General features: G+C 46.2%; 1 protein-coding gene across 9 annotated transcripts in view; it reads right to left on the reverse strand.

Annotated features, from left to right (window-relative positions):
- The window catches only part of TRERF1 (transcriptional regulating factor 1), a 206396-nt gene extending 187719 nt beyond the window's left edge, over positions 1-18677 (reverse strand). For 2 of the 9 annotated variants that reach the window (XM_061146717.1, XM_061146715.1), the window contains exons 1-2: positions 18436-18514; positions 17916-18001 (exon numbers count right to left, since the gene is read on the reverse strand). The gene's annotated coding sequence lies outside the window, so the exon portion shown is untranslated. Of the gene's footprint in view, positions 1-17915; positions 18081-18278; positions 18356-18435; positions 18569-18643 lie in introns of those variants that run through there. The other 7 variants (XM_061146710.1, XM_061146713.1, XM_061146709.1 and 4 more) reach the window with 7 other exon arrangements.
- Positions 18678-23576: the final 4899 nt, after the last annotated feature.

Genomic DNA, 23576 nt, shown 5'->3' on the forward strand with positions numbered 1-23576 from the left:
CCAAAAGTAAAACAATAAATTAATTAACTAAAGAAAAGAGACTCCCTTGTCATTGAATCCGCACCAGATCCCCAACAGATTCACTACAAGCCACTAGACAACCTCAACCGGCCGATCTACAAAGTGAGTGGCCACCACAAAGCCCAAGTTCCAGGAGTCACTTCTGTCCATGGCATCTCCTTCCCCAAACAGTCCCCACATTCACACTCATCCCCCAGCTAACACACGGGAGAAAAAAATAAATGCCTAATTAAGAAAAGGCTGGGGAAGCCCTAGAAAAAGCCAATGTTGATAGAAAGGAAATAATAAATCACAACAATTAGCTCAAGGTGGTACAGTGTGGGGATTAAAAGCACCAGCTCTAGAGCCAGAATGCATGGTCCAACTCTGCTACTGAAGAGTGTGTGGCCTTGGACGAGTCATCTTGTGAACTTGGGTGAGCTATCTATCCTCTCTTGCCCCAGATTCCTCATCCTTATTAGTTCCATTATGGTCCTAGGGCTATTAGGAAAATTTAAGTTAGTATTATATTAAAGCATGTAAAAGAATGTTGACACAAGGTAAGCATTACAGGAATATTTTTAAAGAAGGGACTTCCCTGGCTATCCAGTGGTTAGGACTCTGCACTTTAACTGCCAAGGGCCTGGGTTCAATCCCAGGTAGGGGAACTAAATTCCCACAAGTAGTGCAGCACGGTCAAAAAAAAGAAGGAAGGAAAACACTTTTTTCAAAAAGGATAGCTTTCTTCTAAAACATCTGAGAGAGAAAAAGACTACAGTTTTATTTCCGTACCTGACATATGCATGAAAACAATCAATACTGATAAATATTTTCAACTCTGATCATTCCCATTCCATACTTTTAAAGCAGTATTTTTAAAATAATACAGTACCATGGCACAAAGATTGCACCATTACTTATATAAGAGTTTAATGGGAAATGACCTAAGTATCTGATAATAGAATGGTCAAGCAGATTATAAAAGCTGTAAGAAGGAGTTCTGGGCAGATATTAAAAATCACCTAATGAAGATTTTTTTAAAAGACATGGAAAATACTCCCAGTGTCAAATAATAAAGGATACAAAAATTAGCCTTTGCTTTCAGCTATTATGACACGGGTCTGTGTGCATGCTCAGCCACTCAGTCGTGTTTGACTCTACGACCCCATGGACTGTAGCCCACCGGCTCCTCTGTCCGAGGGATTTCCAAACAAGAATACTGGAGTGGGTTGCCATTTCCTCCTCCTGGAGATCTTCCTGACACAGCGATGGAACCTGCGTCTGCTTTTCTCCTGCCTTGGCAGGTGGATTCTTTACCACTGAGCCACCTGAGAAGCCTCCATTACGACATAACTGCCAGGAAACTCACCGTCCTGTATAGAACAACCATGAAAGGTAAATAAAATACAAAACAATAACAATAATAATAACTGTTTGCTGGTGTGACTTAGGAGTACAACGAGGCAGCTAGGACTTAAGCCAAGCTCTTAGAGGAAAGGGAAGCTTCTGAGATGTATGTTAGTACTAATGCTTCCCCTTAGGACATTTGCCGCTTTGGTAGAAGGAACATTAAGGTGAAACAGAAGGCAGCAAATTAAAGCTTGCAGCAGCTTCCTCCCTGGACTGAGAAGACAGAAACTGGAGTTCAGGGCCATGACAACAGCCAGGATTTGAGAGGCCAAGATCCCAGACAAAAAGAACACACGTTAAGTGAGCCCAACATTCGACAGCAGTTTCCCCTCAACGCGTTGGCTGACACCTAACCCAATGTGTGTACAAGGCTAGACTCTGGGAACCTAGCAACAACAAGCTATTAAAAGGGGTCCGATGGTTAAGAATTCACCTTGCAATTCAGAGGGCACAGGTCCAAACCCTGGTCTGGGAACTAAGATCCCACATGCCACGGAGCAAGTAAGCTCTGAGCCACAATTACTGGGCCTCGGGGGCAGGTTGGGGGGTGGTTTCAGCTACGTGTCATAACTAGAAAGCCCACATGCCACAGCTAGAGAGTCCACGCACCGGAAAGAAAGATCCCGCATGACGCAATAAGACCTGATGTAGCCTAATTAATTAAAAAAAAAGAAGTAGCTATTAAAAGACTTAAAAGGTAAGTAGAGATTTTAGTAGTTTCACAGGGGCAAGGAGACAAAATCTGGAGATCAGGGCCTATGAAGAAAAAGGGACCCTAATAAATACCCACCTTACAAGTAAGGGCAAATCAGAAATACCAAGCGTAAATGAATCAAGGTGATACGGCCTGAGCCTCTATATTTTCCAAGTAAAATGCCCAACATTCAGACAAAAATGACCAAGCATGTCAGGAAAAGGCCCAAACCAAGAGAAAAACATAATCATTAAAAATAAAGATATATTTTATCATAAATCAAATATTTCCAACAATAAAAACAAACTTAAGAAGTAAATAGATGAGCTTTATAGCAAAAAGGAAACAATAGAAGAGATAGTAGGTGAATTAGAAGATAGAACAGTAGGAAAAAATATACATATTATAGCACAAAAAAACAAAAACAAGCTCACGGGACACGCAGGATACCATGAAATGGTCTAACACACGTACAGAGGTCTAAGGAGATGAGAGAAATAGTGGGGCAAAGTAATATTTGAAGAACTGCCCAAGACTTTTCTAAAACTGACTGAAAAAACACCAGCCCATGAATTCTAGAAGCTCTCCAAACTCCACAGGGCTCACATACAAAGAGTACCATACTTCTATGCACACCATAGTAAAACTGCTAAAAACACAGTGCCAAAGAGGGGGAAAATATGTTAATTTCAAAGCAATCACAGTAAAACTGACAGATGACTTTTTAACAGAAATGAAGAAAGGCAGAAGACAATGGAATGATATCTTTAAAGGACTAATTCTATACCTGGTAAAAATATCCTCCAAATATAAAGGCAAAAATGACATTTTCAGACAAGCAAAAACTGAGAGAATTGTGACACCAGCACACACATACATACACACACAACAAGGGGGAGTTCTCCAAATAAAAGAAAATTAATCTGTGAGGAAAGCATGTATATGTTTTTACAGGGAGAAATGAAGAACACCAAATAGAGGAAATATGTGAATTAATCTAAAAGACTGCTGACTTTTAAAAACAATGTCTTACGGGATTAAAGTCTTATGATAATTTTATGTTATTTTATAAATAAAATATTTATATATTTAATTTAAATATATATTAAAATATATCTATTTGACCTAAATTTATATTTTAAAATAAATATAGTTATTTTATATTTAAAATATAAATGCATTTATTTTATATTTAAAATATATATGTATTTATTTTATATTTTAATTATGTTTTATATTATATTACAATAACTTTATAGGATAGAATTCTTAGGAGAATAAAAATCACAGCAAGACTTCAAAAGGAATATAAAGAAGGTATAAGAGTCAAAGTGTTCTAAAGAGTTTGAATTGCCCAGAAAACGGTGAAATGATCACTTCAGGGTAGATGTTTAAAAAAAAAACAAAAAAAAAAACAAAATCAGTCAAAGCATTCAACTGTGCAAAGGTATATCTGAAAAAAAAAAAAAAACCTAGGAAAAAAGCACTTTATAAAACAGAGATTCTACCTAGATGATGGAATGAGGTTCTACCTAGATGATGGAATGAGGACTGGTTTTCATTTTCTTCAAATTTTGTGGCATTTCAGTAGAACAACTTTTTTCTTCAATATCTAGTTTCATATAGCACTAGACAGTATTTTCTTATACTTGAAGGGGATGAAAGTGGCCTTCATTTTCTTATAAAGATTTAAAAAGAACAAATTCCTAGAAAATTGGACCAAGATCCTGTATTTCTGCAGTCAATTATTAGCAACATTTATTCTAAGAATGCTGCTTGTCTACTGACCAATTATCTGACATATCCTGTGTCTTGGGCACGGAATGACTACTCACTCATGTAGGTTTGGTGAGACAGAGAACACCTAAGTCCTTCTCAATAAGTATGAGGAAATTCTCACTTCACTTCTGAGAATAATTTGGGTCATCTGGTCTTCCATAACAGAAATCCAAAGAGCTTGCTAAATTAACAAGTAACGGTCATCAAGCAAGAGGCAGTTGTACTCTACTTTGCAGCAAGGAAAAAGCTGAGCCCCAGAGAGAATGCATATTGTTTACAGAATAATTCATGTTATACAAGAATGACCATTTTTTGAAAACCAGTAATATTAGGGTGGAGGGGATGCAGCATACTCTCTTATGCTGGTAGTATGAATGAAAATTAATTTTATAACTGTGTGAAGAATAATCAGGAAATATTATCAAGAACCTTAAAAAACACCCACTCTCTTTAAAACAGTAGTTCTACTTTCCAGGAATTTAGCCAAAGGAAACAATCCAAGATGTGCTCAAAGATCTATGTATATCTATGTTGCATGATCTATGTTCATCAAAGCACTATTTATTGTATAGTAAACAATAAATAAATAATATAGTAAACAATATTAATAATACATAATAACAAATGAGAAGTAAGCTAAATCTCTAATAAAAACGACTAGTCAGGGGGTCCAATGCCTGGTACACAGTATGTGCTACATAAATATATATCGAATACAGAATCCAAATAAGAGGATACTAAACAAGTATTTCAGAATAAAAATGCTTCCCAAGAATATTTAATGAGCTAGATATTGAAGCATATGCAAAATAACCCCAATACTATTTTTAAAGCACAATATCAGAGCTAACGCTTCTTGAGAATTTACTCTCTGCCAGGCACAGCCCCAGATGTTTTACAGATATCATCTCATCCCAACCAGTCCTAACAAGTTGTTGTTATTATTTTCAGTAACTGAAGGATCCAGATTCAAACCCAGGCAGTCTGGGTTTGAACTTATATTAAGAACTTATACTCTTGATACACTCTTAGTCACTAGACTACACTCAAAAAAAAAAAAAATACTGGATGGAAATTACTAAAATGTTAATAAGAACAAATTAAAGAGAACTTAAAGACAATTTTTATTTTCTTCCTTAGACCTGCCGACATTTTCTGAATTCCCTATGATCACTATGTACTATTTACAGCCTCCTTCTCTAAAACAAAGTCTTAGGAACTCTTTTCATTTACCATTTACACAATTTCAGTGAAAAAGTCTTAGCTCTAACAAAGCTTTGAATCATCTTTTTTTTTTTTAATTTTGGCCCTTGCAGGGTGCTGGATCTTAGTTCCCCAACTAGGGATTGAACACATGTCCCCTGCAAAAGAAGTTTGGAGTCTTAACCACTGGACCACCAGAGAAATCCCTGAATCATGTCTTCTCCAGGCCTCACAATCAGGAGCACATTTGTAATCTGACATGACATTCTGATCAGAGAAGAGGGACAAGCCTAGACTGTGGACTTCTCTTCCACAAATACAGGTTACCCTCTGGCTGCTGAGGTGCTGATTTTTACATATATTCTGCCGTTCATCTTCCCAATGGCCCTACCAAGTAGATGTGACTATCTCAGGAAATGGAGGTTAAGGAAGGTGAAGTGACTTTCCCAAGGCCATGAACACCACTCCAGCTCTGGTCAAAGGTCTGTCCACCAACCACCCCCCAAAATCATGTAGAACAATTGGGGCAGAGCTGAGCGCATGTTCAGGCCCAATCACTACATCCCTTGGTACCTCCATTCCTTCACTTGTATGATAGGGATAATAACGCCTTTCTCATAGAGTTGCTTTGAGGCTTAAATGAGGTAATATATGTAAACTGATGATGTGTATTTGCACTTATTAGGGGGCTGTTACACTTTGAAATGCATCCTGCCCCCAAACGTGCACAATGTGAGGTCACCACGGCCAGAGTACACAGCCTCATCTACTGAAAGAAAAGAATCCTCGTATGCTTCTCTAAAGCCCACCATCCTGGTTCCCTCTTAACTATCTCAGAGACTGGATTGATCTCAGTTACATCCCAGGCTCCTTTTCAAAACTCTCTACACAGCCTTCTTCAATTTAAGCCTCCAAAAGTGTCCTCAGAGAAGAACCTGGCACGAGTTGGCAAAAACAGGAGGCTGAAATCCCAGCCTGTGAGCCCTGCACTTCTACTCAGATGTGATCACAAACTGAGGCTTGTGATGACCCAGAGTGAGATGTTCCCTGGAGGGACACAAATAGGCAGGCATAGGGCAGCAGAGGAGAGGGAAAGAGGACAGTCACCAACCAAGTAGACAGTGGATGGGGGGGGGGGGGGTGGGGTGGGGGTGGTCCCAGTACATGGCAGGGGGCCTCAAAAGCAAAAGGGGTACAAGGACCCAGAAGAAGAATTCTTGCGGTTTCCCTTAGAAATGGAAAAGAGCATCTAAAATGGAGAGAGATCCACTTCTCTAGTGGTCCAGGGGTTAAGACTTTGCCTTTCAATGCAGGGGGTACGGGTTCAATCCCTGGTCAGAGAGCTAAGATCCCATAAGCCTCCATGGCCAAAAAAAACAAAACATAAAACAGAAACAACACTGTAACAAATTCAATAAAGACTTTAAAAATCATCCACATTCAAAAATTAAAAAAAAAAAAAACCTTTAAAAATAAATAAAATGGAGAAAGAAATGGCAGAAGGCCCTGACTTGGCAAGATGGCAATGCTACTCTTTCAACATCACTGCCACAGCCCAGGAGTCCTGACCCCTTAGCCCTCTTACCTCTGCGCTTCCAACATTTTCCTAACTGCTCTCTCTCAGCCCGCGGGCTCAGCAGAGCCAGCCTGTCCTCCACACCTCTCAGGGTAATTTTTCTAATACATAAATCTGATGTGGCCCCATTCCACCCACACCCCAAACCCTTCAGTGACTCCTCCACTGCCAACAGGGTCAAGATCAAGCTCCACACCACGGCACCAGGGCAGGAGTGCCCCCCCCCCCCGCCACCCTCCACCGCCCAATCCTTTGCTTATTCCTCCAGCCTCTTCACCTGCAATGTCATTAACTTCCTATGTGCCAGGCCCCAGCTGGGGGCTAGGTATACAGTGATAAGCAAGACATGACCCAGTTGAACAAGACCCAGTTCATGCCTTTAAAAAGCTGAAAGTCATGCTGGGGAGACAGATACACGAGGGGAGTGCTGCAATCCAGATGGACAGGGAGACGGAAGTCCTGCCTGTCCTGGGTGTTTAGGGAGTGCCTCTAGAGGAAGTGGGAGTGAGCCAGGTGAGGGACAATGGAAAGGACATTCCATGCTAGAAAAACCCTCAGAACACAGTTTGAAAGCACTCTCTTGACAGAACTTCTCCACTAGTGGAAATGTCCTACATCGATGCTTTCCAATATGGCAGTCACTAGCTGTGGGTGGCCACTGAGCACTTGACATATGGCTAGTGCAACTGGGGAACTGAATTTTAAATTTTATTTATTTTTAAATTAATTTAAATTTAACTGGACACAAATAGCTAATGGCGACCATGCTGGACGGCACAGTTCTAGAGCATTCAACTAAGGGTGATGTAAAATGAAGTTAGATGGGTAAGCCTTGAAATAGAAGTGGTACTGCAATGAGGCCAGACTGTATGTGGTTTCCTATACTAATCAGACTATCAGCTGTCCCCTCCCCTTTGTCTAGCTGTAAGCACCCCCTGAACCCACACAACCCACCCACATACCACCTCTCTCTGAAGACTTCCCTCCTACTTACTATTTCTGAAGTTTTGTCTTTTCCTAGGGAGGCATCACTGTGTATCATCATACTTCTTCTATGTTCTATATATGTTCTTCTAACAGTCCTCCACTAGACTTTGAGCACCTTCTCTTACTTCTTCTAGTACATCAAGCCACTGGAACAATCCCAGCACATGGGAGCTAATCAATAAATGCCTGATGAACAAGTGAGTTATCAGCAAAGGGACCACAGCCTGGCAGGTAATGGGAGGGGGGGGGGGCATTCACCTCTTCTAACAAAGACATGAGCCCCTAACTTGACCTATCTTAGAATGCCAGCTCTGTCCAGGAGGGCACCAGCTCTCATGATCGCCCTGAGCACTTTACCTTTACTGATCATCAGCATGCCTCGTGGTGGCTCTATTTTCCCCAAATTCCTAGAATCTAGAGGCCTGTACAAGGACGCTGATGAGCCAATTTTTAAAGGCAGCATGGCCTAGCGATCAGGAGCCAGTCTTTGGAGTCAGTCCTGGCTCTGGAGACCAGCTGGGCAACGTAGCCCCTGAATATCCTTAAATGAGTTCCTGAGACTGAGGCATCATGTCTGCCTCTTACAACTGTGCGGATGAGATGCTTGACACTCTACATGGTCAGCTCTCTATAAGCACAGGGTACGCTATAAACCAGACACACAGTAAGCTCTCTATAAGCAATAGCTACCACTCCTAAAGCGATGTGGAACCCTCCCTTGGGTTCCCCACAGCATATGCAAACTCCTGAGCCTCTCAATCAGCTCTTCACGATGCTCCCCCAGATGCAAGGGATATAATCCAACCTCTGAGTCACAACACAGTTGCCAAAAATCTCCTCAAGTTCCCAGGAGAAAATTTATTTTAATTCCCTCTAACTTTAAAAATTAAACAGTCCTCATAGCATTTTGGGGTGGCAGGGGTGAGGACGGAGACCGTGAAATCCAACAAGCCGCTTGGAAAAGGTTACAGACTGATTGGAGAAAGAAAAGGAGAAAGCAGCTGGAGGGGGTGGGGGGGGGGGATGGGGACAATCCCCTGAGTTTCTGCTATTATTGAATACCCCAACTCTCAAAGCAGCCCGGCAGCCCCCTCCTCCACGTGGGCTAAGCTCCGTTAATGAGAAAGCGGAGCTCTGCCTACATTACCACAATAATGATTTCCCCGTTGCATTTTTACATGCCTGCTGCTTTATCATAGCAGAAGTAGACATATATTTTCAATAAATCCCTTCTCTCTCCTTCCTCCTCCCCAACTCCAGCTCTCCCAGTAAATGTCGCTCCCTCCGCGCCCTCCCCCACCGCAATCCCAACCCCGGAGCACAATGAGTTCCACTAATCAAAACAGAAAGAAAAAGAAAAATGGAAAAATCACAGCTGCTGAAAAACAGCATTCGCTACAAGTCAAAGCCCTCCACATTTTTTCTGCAGGCAGCGTTTACTTCTTCAAGGACACAGCACCCCTCCCCTATCAGAAATCTTACGTAGAGTTGCTCCAAGGGGAAGGGGGGGTGGTGGTGGTGAAGAAATCTAATATTCACTCTTTCCTATTTTGACTAAGCCAGCACAGACAGAAATATAGATAAGGCCTTGAATAACTGATTTAACAAAATGTCACTTATTAAAAGAGATGGGGGGATGGGGCCACATTTGCATTTGAGAGCTCAGTTAAACCATCCCAGCTAAAGCCTGCCAGGCCAGAAAGGCAAGGGGGCAGCAAACATTTCTCTGGTCTGGTCTCCTTCAGCGGCTGCAAGAGCTGATCCTGGTGGCATAGAGGCCAGGATTTCTCCCTCCACCAAGAACTGATGGGGAGAGAACCAGAGAGGCAAAACCAAAGCAACAAAGCATCTGGAAGCATTTACACTGTACTGTACTAACCAGCGCCAGGCTCTGTGCTAGGTGCTGGGGGTGCAGAATTGAGTGGTGACCCAGTTCTGGCCTCCCCAGGGCAGTCTAGAAGGAGTGAAAGACACGCCCAGTGGTCAAGATAACAACAGTCCTGCAAGTCAAGGGCTGCAGGGGCCCAAGGGTATCCCCCCCCAACCCCCGCAGCCCACCCCACAGTTTGGCCCAGGCCCAGGCCCATGGAGCCCTCAAGAAAGACTTCAAGAATGAGAAGCTGCACCGTGAAATTGTCTGAATTCCATGCTGGTCTCTAAAAAAGCTCAGACCCTTCAAAAGGAAAGAGGCCACCGAATGTCCTTACCTACCCTGGCTCCCCTTGAAAACCCCTCAGCTCACGTGTGTTCCCCCAATTAAAACACAGACGTGGACAGGTCCCAGCACTTGAGAATCAGCTCATTACGGGTAGCCTTCAGTTGAATTTTAAGGGAGTTGGGTAGCTCCCATTGTGATGACAACAGAGAGGACTCAAACAACCCTCCTATTAAAACTCCTTGGGTATTGACTCCATTATTTTTTCCTTTTCCTTTTTTTAAAAAGCTTTCAAAGAAGTGGGACTGGAGGTGGTTTCCCAAAGACGAGGACAGGCTCTCAGGGCAGCCTCTGTTATAGCCTCTGATAAAACAAAGAAACCCTAGGGGCCCTCAGGAAGCCTCCCCAGGTAGCAACCTGCTCTAGGCCCAGTTGTTCAAAGGCAGAGCCTGCAGACTGAAGGCCAAGATCTCTATTATAGAAATGACCACGGAGGGGCCCATAGAGGGGCCAGGGCTGAAAGTAGGAGGCGGATGAAGAATAGCCACTAGATCTGTTAAAGTCAAGTTTTTTGGTTTTTATCACAAAGCAGGCTTAAAGCTGTGTGCTACAGCATGAGCCAGACAATTGAATTTTTTGAAAAATGTAATGCCCAAAACATGCTTAAGTCATCTGAATATTTCCTTGGAGTTCTAAGGTCCTTGGAGTTCTAACCCCCAAATTCCCAGAGGATCTTCTTGGTTTCCAGGATCCTTAGCATTAATTCTGTACCACAACTCTTACTGAATACTATATAGCATTATCTGTTTGAGGGTACACAAAATTTGGAGGCCATTCAAATTCTGGCATTAAACTAGGGCTTTGGATGCTGGCTGGACATGTGACTCTGGGTTAATCACTTATTTATATTTTTTTCAATTCTACTTCTTCAGCCTCACTTCTTCAGCTGTAAAATTAAAGTAAAAGCTACCTCCTATGGTTGCTGCAAGACAGTTAAAAATAAGAAATGCCTAAGAGGCTCTGGACCTATAACATGCTAGGTAAACACTAGTTATTACAATGACATCATCCATTTCCTCTCTCTCTCTCTTTCTCTGATTTCTCGTTGATTATTTTCCCTCTCTATGAAACCAAACTGATATCGGTTCTACTGATCTCTCATAACTGACAACTCGTGTTTATTTTACAAATACAGGAAGAAGTCCCCTTATCCACAGGTGTGCAAAATCTCGCTAACTTCTGAATCTAGGAGATGGGTATAGTGGAGTTCATTATACTAGTCTGTCTACTTTTGTGTGCATTAAAGCGTTTTCATAGTAAAAATTAATTCTGAAATAAATAAATAAAGCCTCAACCTCTGAGGCAGAGGCCAGGGGTCCGATTAGTAAGAAGCACCAGTTACTTTTTAAAACTAGAAATGGCTTTCCAGCATACGCAGTAAGACTGAGTGCTAAGGACTGTTTTCAGGTAGACTCAGCTTTATGCAACACTCCTCATTTGCAAAACAAATTCAGAAGGTGAATGAATCAGTGCTAAGACCACTGGACCACTGTTGGTGTTCTTCCGTGGGTTCAAGGTTCCCCTGTACCAAGTTCACAGAACAAGTTCATTTGGCCCTTTGAGTGGGCAGGTCTCAAATTCTATATATGGAATCAGACCGTGAACCTACAAAGACTGGCATTTCACAGCCAGCCCTGCTGATGCCAGCTTTCCGGCAGTAAGGGCAGTTTCACTGAAAGAAATCACAGAGGACTTGAAAACCCCAAACAGAAAGCGGCTCCCAGCAGGGAGCAAGAGTGAGAGTGGACACAGGACACCGGGGGGGGTTCAGCAGAAGCTTTGGGGAACCGAGGGAAGTTGTTCATTGGTTGCCAGGTTTCACAACTAAAAAGAGATCCGGCTGAAGATCACCGCACCTCGCTGCCGCCCATGTGCCACACCGCTTACAGTTTACATCGCACTTTGCGTACATTATCTGATTCCATCCTCACAACTCTCACAGAAGAGGCGGCAGATGGTATCACCTTCTTTTTACAGATGCGGAGGCAGACTCGGAGGCTGACTTGTCCAGAGCCACACGACGGGGCTGGACCCCCAACCCAAATCTGCTGACTCTCTCCTCGCGCACTCACCTGCCAGACAGTCCCCATCAATGGGGCCACCGGCGCAGGCTACAGCAAATTTTTGTTAAAGGCCTCCTGAAGAAGAAACAGCCCTTCCGCCTTTTATTTTTTCTCACTCCAAACGTATGACACCAGTGCCCACCAACTTTTGAATAGGGCTGCAAAGCTCAGATGTCTTTTCCCAATCATAGTTTTCAAATCAGTCTAACGCGAAGCTCAAATTACTCTAACTGAAGACTCTTTTCCCCAAGCGAAAGAATCCTGTCTTGCCTCTGTACTGCTCCATAATGCAGTCAAATGTTCAAAGAAAACGCAGTACAATTTTCTGATGCAGTCTTAACCCTTGTCGTCTCTGGCTGGTGTCAGAGTCCGACCCCAAAACCCCTGCCCAAGGGGAATGGGACCTCAGCCTGGAGAGACAGAGCAGGTAGCTGCCCCAGCAGCTCCTCAGCTTTCCCTCACGGCCACCTTCACTCCATCTGGGGCTCTTCCCTCCCCGTCATCATGAAGGAAGTGTCCCTCCCTCCTCCCACCAAGGCCAGATCTTCCCTACAGACTTTCTCAAGGACTTTTGCTCAGGCTGACCCCACCCATTGCTCATGATCAATCCCTCCCTCTCCCCGGATCTTTCCCATCATCACACACATAGACCAGTAGCACCTGCAAACCCTTCCCTCTACATGCACATCCTCCCAACTCCCCCTCCATTTCTCTGCCCCTCTTTCACAGTCAAACTTTGCCCCAAAGTTGTCTACACATGCTATTCCGGGGTTCTTCACCTCCTATTGCCCTCCCAACCTCCTCCAATTTTGCTCCCACCTAAACCATTGCTCCACTCAAACTGTTCTTTGCAAAGTCGCCAATGGCTTCCATTTTGCCAAATCTAGTGGTGACGTTTCTGGCCTTAAACTCGTGAAACATTTAATACACTCCTGGCCCAAACACGCGCGCAGGCGCGCGCGCACACACACACACACACACACACACACAGCCTTTTCTTCTCTCTCAACAGATTCCTTAGAGCACCTCATCCAGTCTCCTGGATTTAAATACCACCCTTTGGCTGATGGTTCACACATTTTGATCTCCTGCCTGGCCATTCCTCTGGGGCTGGATGCTGTAACAGACTGCAAGCTTAACATCTCCATCTTGAATCTAACAGGCATCTCACACTTGGCAGTGCCCAAAGTGAAATCTCTTGAGTCTCCTCCCTGGACTCTCCCTTACCCCCGTCTCAGCAAAGAGCACCACTTGTGTCTATGCAACTGCCCCCATCAGAAACCTCCTCGTTGCATTTCTCCTCCTCACCCTCCACCAGATCCATCAGCAAACCCTGCACATTCTACCTTTCATATGTGTCTCACACCCACCTGCTCCCCTGCATTCAACTCCTGTCACCTCCCCAACGTGGCCTGCTCCAAGTACCTTTTACTGCACTCCCTAATTCCACACCTGCCCTCTCGACCAATACCATCCCCTTGAAACATAAGTTAGGGGATGTCACTTCCCATTACAAACCTTCGGTGACTTCCCACTGCCCTTCAATGAAACCCAAACCTTTCCGAGGCCTGGAATTCTGTAGGATCATCTCAAACGCCCTCTCTCCCTCCCCCTTGTCCACCTTGCCTCTTTTTAGTCCCCCCCCCCCCACTCCCACACCAAGTTCTTCCACATAGACTTCCTTGCTCTGCCTGATACTCCCTGTTTTCCTCCACTCCCAATCCCCAGAGAGGCTTTTTGAGGCTACTTTAAGTAAGTCCAGGTCACTGCCCCCTGTGGTTTCATCTGAGCATTTATCGCATTTTGCAAGATATATTTCTTTACGTGTCTACCTCCCCTCTGGACTGTAGAATAAGTGGTAGAGTAGGGGATGCGTAGAGGAAGATGATAATGTCTCTTTTAATTATCAGTATATACCCAGAGCAGTAACACAGTGCTTAGGAAACAGTAGGTGCTCAATAAGTAGCTGCCAAATGTACCCATGAATAAACCAGATCCGGTTACAGCATGAAAATAACTTAACCTCCAGCCATTTAAGCGCACAGGTTCTTTCCCTCCCCCCACTCCTCTCTATCAAAAAAAAAATTTTTTTAAGTGTTACTAAACCAACAGCTCAGTATATCCCACTCATCCCCAGCTTGTCTTCCATGAGGAAAAAACAAAAATCATGTTTCTTCAGTAAACTCAAATTTACCAGAAGTCCCTACAAGCAGCTGCCTTGAGAACTTAAAACATTTTTCGACAAAATCCCAGAAGTTTTTTGTGGTGTATTTTCTTTAACCCAGAGGAAAAGTTTATTAAGAGAGCCATGGAATCAAACTTACATAACCAGGACTATATTATTATTTAATATGCCACAGCACCCTAGATGAAAAACATGACAATATCTCCAGTTGCTCTAGTCTCCCCCTCCCCACAAAAGAAATCAACTAAGTTTTAGTCTCCCCTTTATTTCATTGGTTCCCCTCTGACATGCAAATTCAGAAATATTATTAATCCATGAGATTTCAGCTGATTCTCCTCCCTAAATCCAGTTTCATGATGTCAGAAATAAAATGAGCTGAATTCAACCGTTTTTAGAGTAGGACAGTCAGCACCCATCTCTACTGCCTGAGGTCTGAACCACTTGTCTGGATCCTTACTTCTCATGTCAATGCTCAAAGTCAATAAAAACAAGAGCTTTTCCCCCAAAAGTGCCCGTGGTAAAATATACATTATAGAAGTGACAGTAATACAATATCATTATTATGAACCTTATCACAAATACATGACCAAATCCCAATTACCCACTTGTGAATTCTCCACAGAAAGTGGGTAAAGCCACTCTGGGTGTTCTGGTTCTCCCACTCCTCCCAGGACTAACTCCCCTTGCTGCCTGGGAATAACAGCTCAATTAACCTTAGATTTGACCAGGCATAATTAGGCAGGTGAACCAGTTGGCTGGAGGGGAAGAACTTCCAAGATGAACTGAAATTATTTTCGGTGCCTGGGATTATATGCCCCACTCTTTATTAGCACATATAATTGGGACTCAACCATGCACTTTCCCCCCACACCGCCCCCAGCACTTTTTTCCCCCTAAGACGTAGTATTTCCTTGCATTTGACAGTCAAGATTACCAGGCCACTCAAGAGTCCTTTTTGGAATGCCAAGGTATAAATCCACTCTCTCCAGGAGAAGACAAAAAGAGAAGTTAATCAACTCGCCCAAGTCCATGAGGCAATCTGGCCGTTGGCCCAGGAAGAGACATACTGTGGAGATCTCTTGAGACTTCTCTCCACGAGACCGAGTCACAGAATTTCAGAGACGGATGCAACTCACGGATCAAACCATGCATTTTTGAGATAAAAATTCTGAAGCCCAGAAATGATTAGATGCTGATAACCTCCCCACTTTTCTTTCCAGTGGCCCTGTCCTCCTGCCCTAAGAATTAAACCACCTTAAAAGTTCTTGTCATTTTACAAATACTGTAAACTGAGCCAATGGCTGAACACAAGACAATTTTACCATTTCCTGATTAACCAGCTTTATAGAGAATTCTCATACTTCCCCAAAAAAACCGATGCTTTTGATTCTTAGGACCAAGCCACCCGTCAGAGCAGGAGAAAAAGAATTTTAAGTAAGTCTTGTTTCTGTGACCACATATTTTATTATATAAGCAGCAAAGAACACTACAGACTATCGCCTCTTTTACAATGAAAGCTCCTACCTCAACAAAAACCACAGGCCCAAGTGGGTTAAAACAGGCAAAACTGAGTACTTTCCACACAGTTCATAGAACAACTGTTTTCACAGTAAGCTCACATAAACGCTATGTGATATTAACACATGCCTGCTATGTGGAAGCCTGCTTACCAAGCTGTGAAAAGACCCATGCTTACTATGGAACCCACAAAATTAATCTTCTCAGTGCTCATAAAGCAGAAAGGAAATGCTCTTTTTTGAGATGTCAAGCAGGCCTTTTAAACAATTCTTTGGCGAAAATGGACATGCCTAAAAGGGCGGAGTCCAAAGAGGTGTGTCACTGCCTGTATCAATTCCTATAAATCAAATCCTGACAATATTTTTAAAAGAATGAATTATGATTCATGGGCCTTCAAACCTTTATTACCACAAGAACATTCTCAGCAGAAGAGGGAAAAAAAGCTCCTGTGACTTGATTAATGGCCAAAGCAAGACAATAAAATAAATCTCATAAATTAAAAAAAAAAAACGGAATGACTGCTCTTGGCTTGAGGGTAGACATGTAAATAATTCCCTTTCCCTGGGATAAACACACATAAAGATTTTGTTTACCTTCCCAGCATATACATCAACCAGTCTCAGATTTTCAGCAGGGGAAAAATAATAGCTAATTTGTTTAACGAATGCCTAGTTAGGAACACTTGATAAGTGGCAATAATATTTAATTCCCAACTAACTCAACTCTCAAGCTGCCAAATATCAAATTCTCAATCTGGAAATCTGATGACAGGAAGGAAAGAAAAAAAAAAAACTCTCCATCACTAACATGTACAGAGCTCATTTTTTTAATACATATTTTTTTTTCCCCTGCTAGTACTGAGCTTGTCTATAGAACTGCAGAAAACTTAACCAACTTTAGTTAACCACATTGCCTACTGTTTACTCCCTGACTCTACTAAACATGTCTTGGTTTGAATCCCTGATGCTAAAATTATCCTGACCAAGTTAAAATTCCTAGCATATTTATGGTGGTGATCATTTCATAATGTATAAAAATACTGAATTGCTATGTTATACAACTAAACTAATACAATGCTGTAAGTCAATTATACTTCAGTTAAAGGAAAATAAGGAAATAAATAAAGCTTCCAGCATAATAAAGGTACCTGACCGCCAAAGACCTACAACTCTGCAGAAACCAGTAGGCTGAGGACCAGGAAAAGAGGCACAGAGAAGCAAAGAGGGCAGGTTAACTAGTTAAGCACTGACTACTCCTCCTTGTTATCCTTCCACTGAGCACCAAAACCACATTTTCCATCACCAGACTGCTTTCCTGAGACAGTAAGTGATGCAGGAGGTTGGTACCAGTTGGGACAATGTAAAACTCCTTTCTTAAAGCTCTGCTCCATGGCCTGCTAAAAAGTGCAAACAGCCGGCATTTTTTAAAGAACTCTTCAGCCATCCCTGGATCCGTCATTCGTAAGCATCACTTCCAGGCACTTCACAAGACAGCCGGGGCCATGCTGTTAGCAACCCGCTTCAACACGTTCACTTGCCAAAGCCGTGTCTAGCGTGGGGAAGAGTTTCCACAAAGCTGGCTCTAACGGGCCACTCGAAGGCACACGGAGGAACCAGAAGTCATTTTCTTTTAACCTAAGGATGGCAGGCGCACATGCCCCAGCCCAGTGCCGGCCAGAGGCTGCCCGCCAGGTGCTCTTGGCCTCTGCCAGTGAATGGGTGGTTTTGTGCTGTTTTTTAAACATCTATTTCTTTAGACCACCAGCAGTAACTTCCCAGCCTCCCCGAACTGAAGTTGGGGCGTGGAGGGGTAGGTTCACTCCCTTATACCTTTCTCCCATCTGGGTGGCCACTTTAACTTCTGGGGAGTACCCAGCCCCCGAAGAGCCCACAGGAGCGTATCATACACATATGCATCATGTCAAAAACCCCAAAAGGCACATCCCTAGAGTCCTGCGGTTTCTTGGCTGGAAGAATGAAGGCCTTATAACAGCACAACCTTCAATTGCAAGCTTCACCACCACCATCACCCTTTAAGCTGGGGCTGCCAATTACAGCGCCCACCTCACCCCTCCCCCTTTGCTGGGATGCTTTGCAGCGCAGAGAGGGGAGAGGGAAGAAGGGAAGCAGAGAGAAGGCCCTGCGAACATACTGAAAGTAAAAAAGTGGGGGGAGACGTCTCCTAATCCGTCCCCCCACTTTTTCCTTCCCCTCCCCTGTCTTCTCACGGAGCATCCCCCAACTAATTTTTTTTTTTAAATGTAACTTAATAAGCTTCTTGCCTACCTTGGCTGTTTCTGCAACAAGTGCATGGGCAATCCGACAAGAAGACCAGTCTTCGCCTGGGGGGGTGAGATGAGGGGCGAGCAGAGCTGATGGAGTAATTTCAATATTAATTTATGTCAGAGCCGTCTTCTCGAAGCGCTACTCACTTACAGTACTGCCCTCAGCCTGTAAACAAATATCGCTCCGCCAGGAAACATACTCCCCAGATGCAAGCCCCTCTCCCCAACAAGGAACCTGGCCCTTCGCTCCCCCCACCCCACCCCCCGCGACCCAACAGCGTGCTTTCCCACCCCGGGTAGGAAGCGCTGGGTTTCCAAAGCACCAACCCCAGCAGCTCCGCCACCACCCCAGCAAGAAACTTACTCGGTCCGTCTACGCCTCCACCCTCCCTTCAGGAAATCTACTCTCCATATGCATTCAGCCTCCCCGCAGGAAATCTGCTCCCCCCCCTCCCCCCTTCTGTATACATGCACCCCTCCCTCTCCTCCGCCCCACGCGCCCTCCCCGGCCAGAAACTTACTAGCGAGCAAGCGTGCAGGCTCTCCCGATCCTGGAAACTTACTCCCAGATATAGCGCCCGCCAGCCCCCTTTCCCGGCCCTGCTCCCCTTCCTGCCCTCCGCTGCAAGCAACTCCAAACTCTCCGCATCCAGCCACTCTCCCTCCCCGGTGGAAATTTGCAGCGCGGGGCCGCGCGCGTGCATCCACCCTCCCCTTCAGGAAACTTACTCCCCATCTGCATGCACCGCCTCTCAGCCATCGCTTAGAGGGAAGGGGGTGTGCTAGGGAGACAGAAATACATATGTATCTCTCGCCCCTCCCCCGGCCGCAGCCCACTCGGGGCCGAGCCGCGGTAACCTGGCCTTACCTTTTGCATTGCTCCCCACCCTCGCCCCCTCCCTTAACCCTCCTTATCCGCTCCCCGGCGCCCCCCTTTTTTCACCCATTACCCACCCCTAGCAACCGTTCCCAAGCTCCTCTTGGCCTTTTTTTTTTTTTTTTTTTTTTTAATCCAGGATGCAAATTCCTCCCCTGTCAGCAAATCGACTGTCAAATTATTTTCTTGCAAAAGGAGAAAGGCGGGGTGGGGTGGTGGAGGGGGGGGGGAGCAGAAGCAAAAAGGAGGGGGGGCGGGGGAAGGGAGAGAGAGGGACAGAGGAGGGGAGAGATATCCCTCCGCAGAGCTGGGTCTGGCCGCGGGCGGGGAAGCAGGAAGTAAGGTGTCCAGCGCCGCGGCCGGCGGGTCCTCCGCCGCGGCCCCCGCCCGCGCCCCCTGTCCCCCGGGGCGCCGCGCTCTGGCGGGCGCGGGCAGCCCGGCGCATTGTTCGCAGCCTCCCCGGCGATGCGCTGTCGACCTTATTATGTGTGCTCTGCTTGTGCGTGAGGCTGCACCTTTTGTAGGCTGGCGAGACTCTGGGCGAGGATGGGGCAGGGGGTGCGGACCAAGTTGCTGCCCCGCGCGGGACCTGTCAGCCCCGGGGCGTGGCAGAGTCTCCGGCGAGGCCGGAAAATCCAGGCCCGGAGAAGACGGCGTGGCCGGGGAGCTGCCGCTCGAGACCCGGACCAGTGCAGGATTGTTTCCTACGTAGCCATCCCGGTTATTGTAACGCGCTTTGCAATCTAACGACTGGGGTTTGGGTTTTCTGTTTATTTTTTAAGGCGTTGCAAAAATGCCAAGGTCTGGGTGGGCTGCGATGAGACGGTCTGCGCCTACCCACCACTGCACCCGGCCTCGATGGGGCTGGGAGAGGGGCTGAGGCTCCCGGGAAGGGGCTGGAGGTTCGCGAAGCGCGCGGCTCCCATCCCTCCGCCCCTATGGGGGCGGGGAGCGGGTGCTGCAGTCGGCGCTGGAACGGCAGCCCTCTGGGGAGGGGTCTCCATCTCCGCGGCGCAGCAGGCCGGGGAGGGAGGTTGCCTAGGAGAGGGGCCGGAACCGGGCGGCGGAGGGGAGGGGGCGCGGGTGCCGCCGCGGCGCGCGCTCGCCCCTCCTCGTGCGCCATGACTGTGGAACGTGGTGCCGGGGAGGAGGGCCGGCCGCCGGGGGCCGCCCGGGGCTGCTCGGCATTGGTGCGGAAACCCGAGCCGGGAGCCGCTCCTCGCTCAGTCTCCTCCTCCTCCTCTGCGGGGGAAACCGCTGCACCCGAGCCGAGAGCAGCTGCGAGCAGGGGGCAGGGCGCGGGCTGAAAGGCGAGCCAAGGGTTCAAACCTCGGCGGCGCCAGGGGGGCGAGAGCCGGACAGCCCCCTGGTCCCTCGAAGGCGCAGCCGGCCTTTCGGTCCATCCCGGGACGCCAGCCTTTCCAGGAGGCTTCACGGGTTCAAGGAAACGTGAACCAAAGATGGTTGGGTGGTATAGACCACCTCGAGCCGGGTACGGGGCATCTTTCTCGTTGAAGTCCCACAAGACAGCGAGTGCTTTTTGCTCCGGAGAAAGTTAAACCATGCGTTTTTCACTATGGGAAAATCGTTGCGCCCGTCCCCCCAAATCTTCGGGCAGTATAAATAAGGTGCTCCCGCTCCCCGGACCTTCGCCACTGTCCCCCACCCCCACTCGGGCGCCGGGTGTGGACAGGGCGGGGGAAGGCTATATGGGAGCTTAAAGCATGAGGTCATGGGCGGAGGAGGCTGCTGCCAAAAGCGGCCGAGGTTTTTCTGTATTTTGAGGGGTAACGGTTCTCCATCTTCAGCAGTGTTGAGTTCTCCCGCATAACCCTATCAATTTCAATTCTAGGGCACCTGGACCAAAGAGCCCCCGAAAGAAGAGGGGGCTCTGCGCTCTTTTCGCTCTATGAGCCTTTGGCCGGTGCCCTACCCTCTTAGGGAGCCCTTCCACAGAAGCAAAGAAAGTCGAGGGACAGCGCACAGTGTCGTGGGGTTTGAGAAAGATTCTGATTCCTCAGTCGGAGGTCATCTTCCAACCCGACTGCTTTCTGCGATGGCCTCCTGCCCCCCTCCGACCCATTCTTCCTAAGTGTCTAGAAGAGTCTTCCTACAACTCCGGACTACACTCCTTCAAACCCCTCCCAGCTGCTCTTAGAATAAAGCTCCGAAGCCCCCGCGCGATCTCGTGCCTACAGCCCTCCACTCTGACGGCTCCTCCTCCTCTACTATAAGCCGGGTAGTGCTTCTTTGTTCTGTGGCTGGGGGCGGGGGTAACCCTTCCCCCTCCACCTCCTCTTACTAACTCCTGCTAGACCTTCAGGCTCGACTCAATGTCACTACCTCCAAGAAGCCTACCTAAGGATACAGTCTCAGCTGTAACTCCCTCAGAGAGCAAAGACCCACCCTCGACCTCGCGGCAGCCGGGCTGTGGCCGAAGCTGGCCGCAGTGGCAGCCCTTTTCCAAGTGGAGGAGGAATAGCCAAGCTTGAGCGCCATCACTGCCTGGGGACCGGACCTCCTGGGTGGGAGTTGACTAGGACAAAACCTCAAAACACCCTGTTTCCTCAAGAGACCTAGGAAAGGCTGTACCGCCCAGAAACCTCAGCCCCACCACCTCCCACCCCCAGCACACACCCACACTTGTAATGCAGGGAGGGGTCTTTTAATCTAAAACTCCTCCCTGGGGCAGATAAGGAAGCTGAGACTTGAAGGGAGTAAGTAACCTGCCTACGGTCAATGAGGAAATTGATACCCTGGTCTTTCTTGCTCCTAAGCTAAAAGGAAGGATTGGGGACCTAAAGTATTGCTGCTTTACAGCCTAGGATGCCCGTGTTGCCTTCCAAGGACCCCCTACATGCTTAGCCCACTGCCAACAGAGAGGTAGTAAGCCCAATGGTTAGCCGGGCAGGCTCTGACCTTATTAGGCAAGTTACTTAACCCCACTTTGTTCAGTTTTTTGCCTGTAACATCAGAATAATGGTACCTGCAGTGTAGCGTTTTGTGAAATTTTAATGAGTTTGTACATGTAAAGGCCTTAGAACAGAGTCTAGGCAAGTTCTTGGTTACTTGTGAGTGGGGTTTTTTACCCTCCCTTCCAAAGGACTCTAGAAACTCAGGGCCTCAGAGTCTTACCATCAAAAACTGCCTAGGGCCTAGTAAACTTTGACAGCACCCATAAATGCACAAACAATACACATTACAAAGGATTTTAGTTAGCCAACAGATTCAGCCCTCAACAACCCCAAATATGGGAGCATTGGTTCTGGACTCTCAGAATGAGTATCAGAGGGAGGATGACTAAGGTTAAAATATTACCTTGGATCTTTGAAATCAGTGTCAAGTTGAAATAGTCCCATCCTGGTGGGAAACCTGCCTGAGATGAGAGAAGCCCTCCTAGGACTGCAAAAAAATGTAAGGGGACAGGAAAGGGGTGTAGCTCACGGGTAGAGCACATGCTTTGCATGTATGAGGCCCGGGGTTTGATCCCTGCCACCTCCAGGCATTGGTTATGTTTGGGGGCTTCACTGGTGACTCAAATGGTAAAGAATCCGCCTGCCAATGCAGGAGACACAGGAGATGGGGGTTCAATCCCTGGGTTGGGAAGATTCCCTGGAGACGGAAATGGCAACCCAATCCAGTATTCTTGCCTGGAGAATCCCATGGACAGAAGAGCCTGGTGGGCCCCAGTCCATGGGGTTGCAAAGAGTTGGTCACCACTGAGTCACTAACACTTTCACTTTCATTATTATTATTATTCCTATTATTATTGTCATTAGATCTTAGTTTTCCCATTCTCAGCATTTACCCCACGTTAAGAGAGAGCTGTTTTTTTCAATGCAGTTCATTTTCTTAGAATTTGTTTGACGCATTTATAGTGGTTCCAAATTTGAATAAACATTGAGATGTCTCCCTCCTACCATCTCTACTCCCCACCAGTTTTCCCTCTGTGGAAGGTCAGAAGACATGTTCAACTGTTTTCCAGCTGAGGTCTCTGGAGAACTCTTCTGATGCCTATTTAAATTTTTATGTCCAGGGCTTTCTTCTCCAATTCAGGCAGAATCAACCCCCTACTCCCAACCTCTCTAACCCCTTCAGACTCAATCCTAAAGTGATGAACCACCTCTCCTGGGCTCCTGACAAAAGCAGAAAACACCTTGTGATTCTTTCTCCTCCTCTACACTAAAAATAATAACGAAGGTTTACTGAGTACTTTCTGTGTGCTAGTACTATGCTAAATTCTATATGTGCATTCTCCTATTTTATCAGCCCCAAACCATCATCATTAACCTTATTTTACAGATGCAGACAGAAGTGGAGGATCAGAGAGATTATGTAACTTGCTCCAGTTTGCATCCAGGCCAAACTGAGCCCAAACACTCCCTTAACCACTAGGCCTTTTGCCTCTCTGCAATGCAGGAAAAACCTTGGTAGCCTGAAGGGGAAGGAATAAAAAGGAGTTTGGGGACTTAAATTGTGGTTAGTCACTCAGTCGTCACTCATTAGTCACTCTTTGCGACCCCATGGACTGTAGCCCACCAGGCTCCTCTGTCCATGGAATTCTCCAGGCAAGGATACTGGAGTGGGTTGCCATTTCCTTCTCCAGGGGATCTTCCCGACCCAGAGATTAAACCCAGGTCTCCTGCATTGCAGGCTGATTCTTCATCACCTGAGCCACCAGGGAAGCCTAAGGCAGATCTTAATTCAAATTCTGGGTCATGCCCCAAGCAATGAGAACCTGGAAAGATTTCTTAACCTTTCTGAGCCCCAGTTCACCCACCTTTG

This window comes from Dama dama, chromosome 7, assembly GCF_033118175.1.
Source record: "Dama dama isolate Ldn47 chromosome 7, ASM3311817v1, whole genome shotgun sequence".
In the NCBI taxonomy this organism is placed as follows: Eukaryota; Metazoa; Chordata; class Mammalia; order Artiodactyla; family Cervidae; genus Dama; species Dama dama.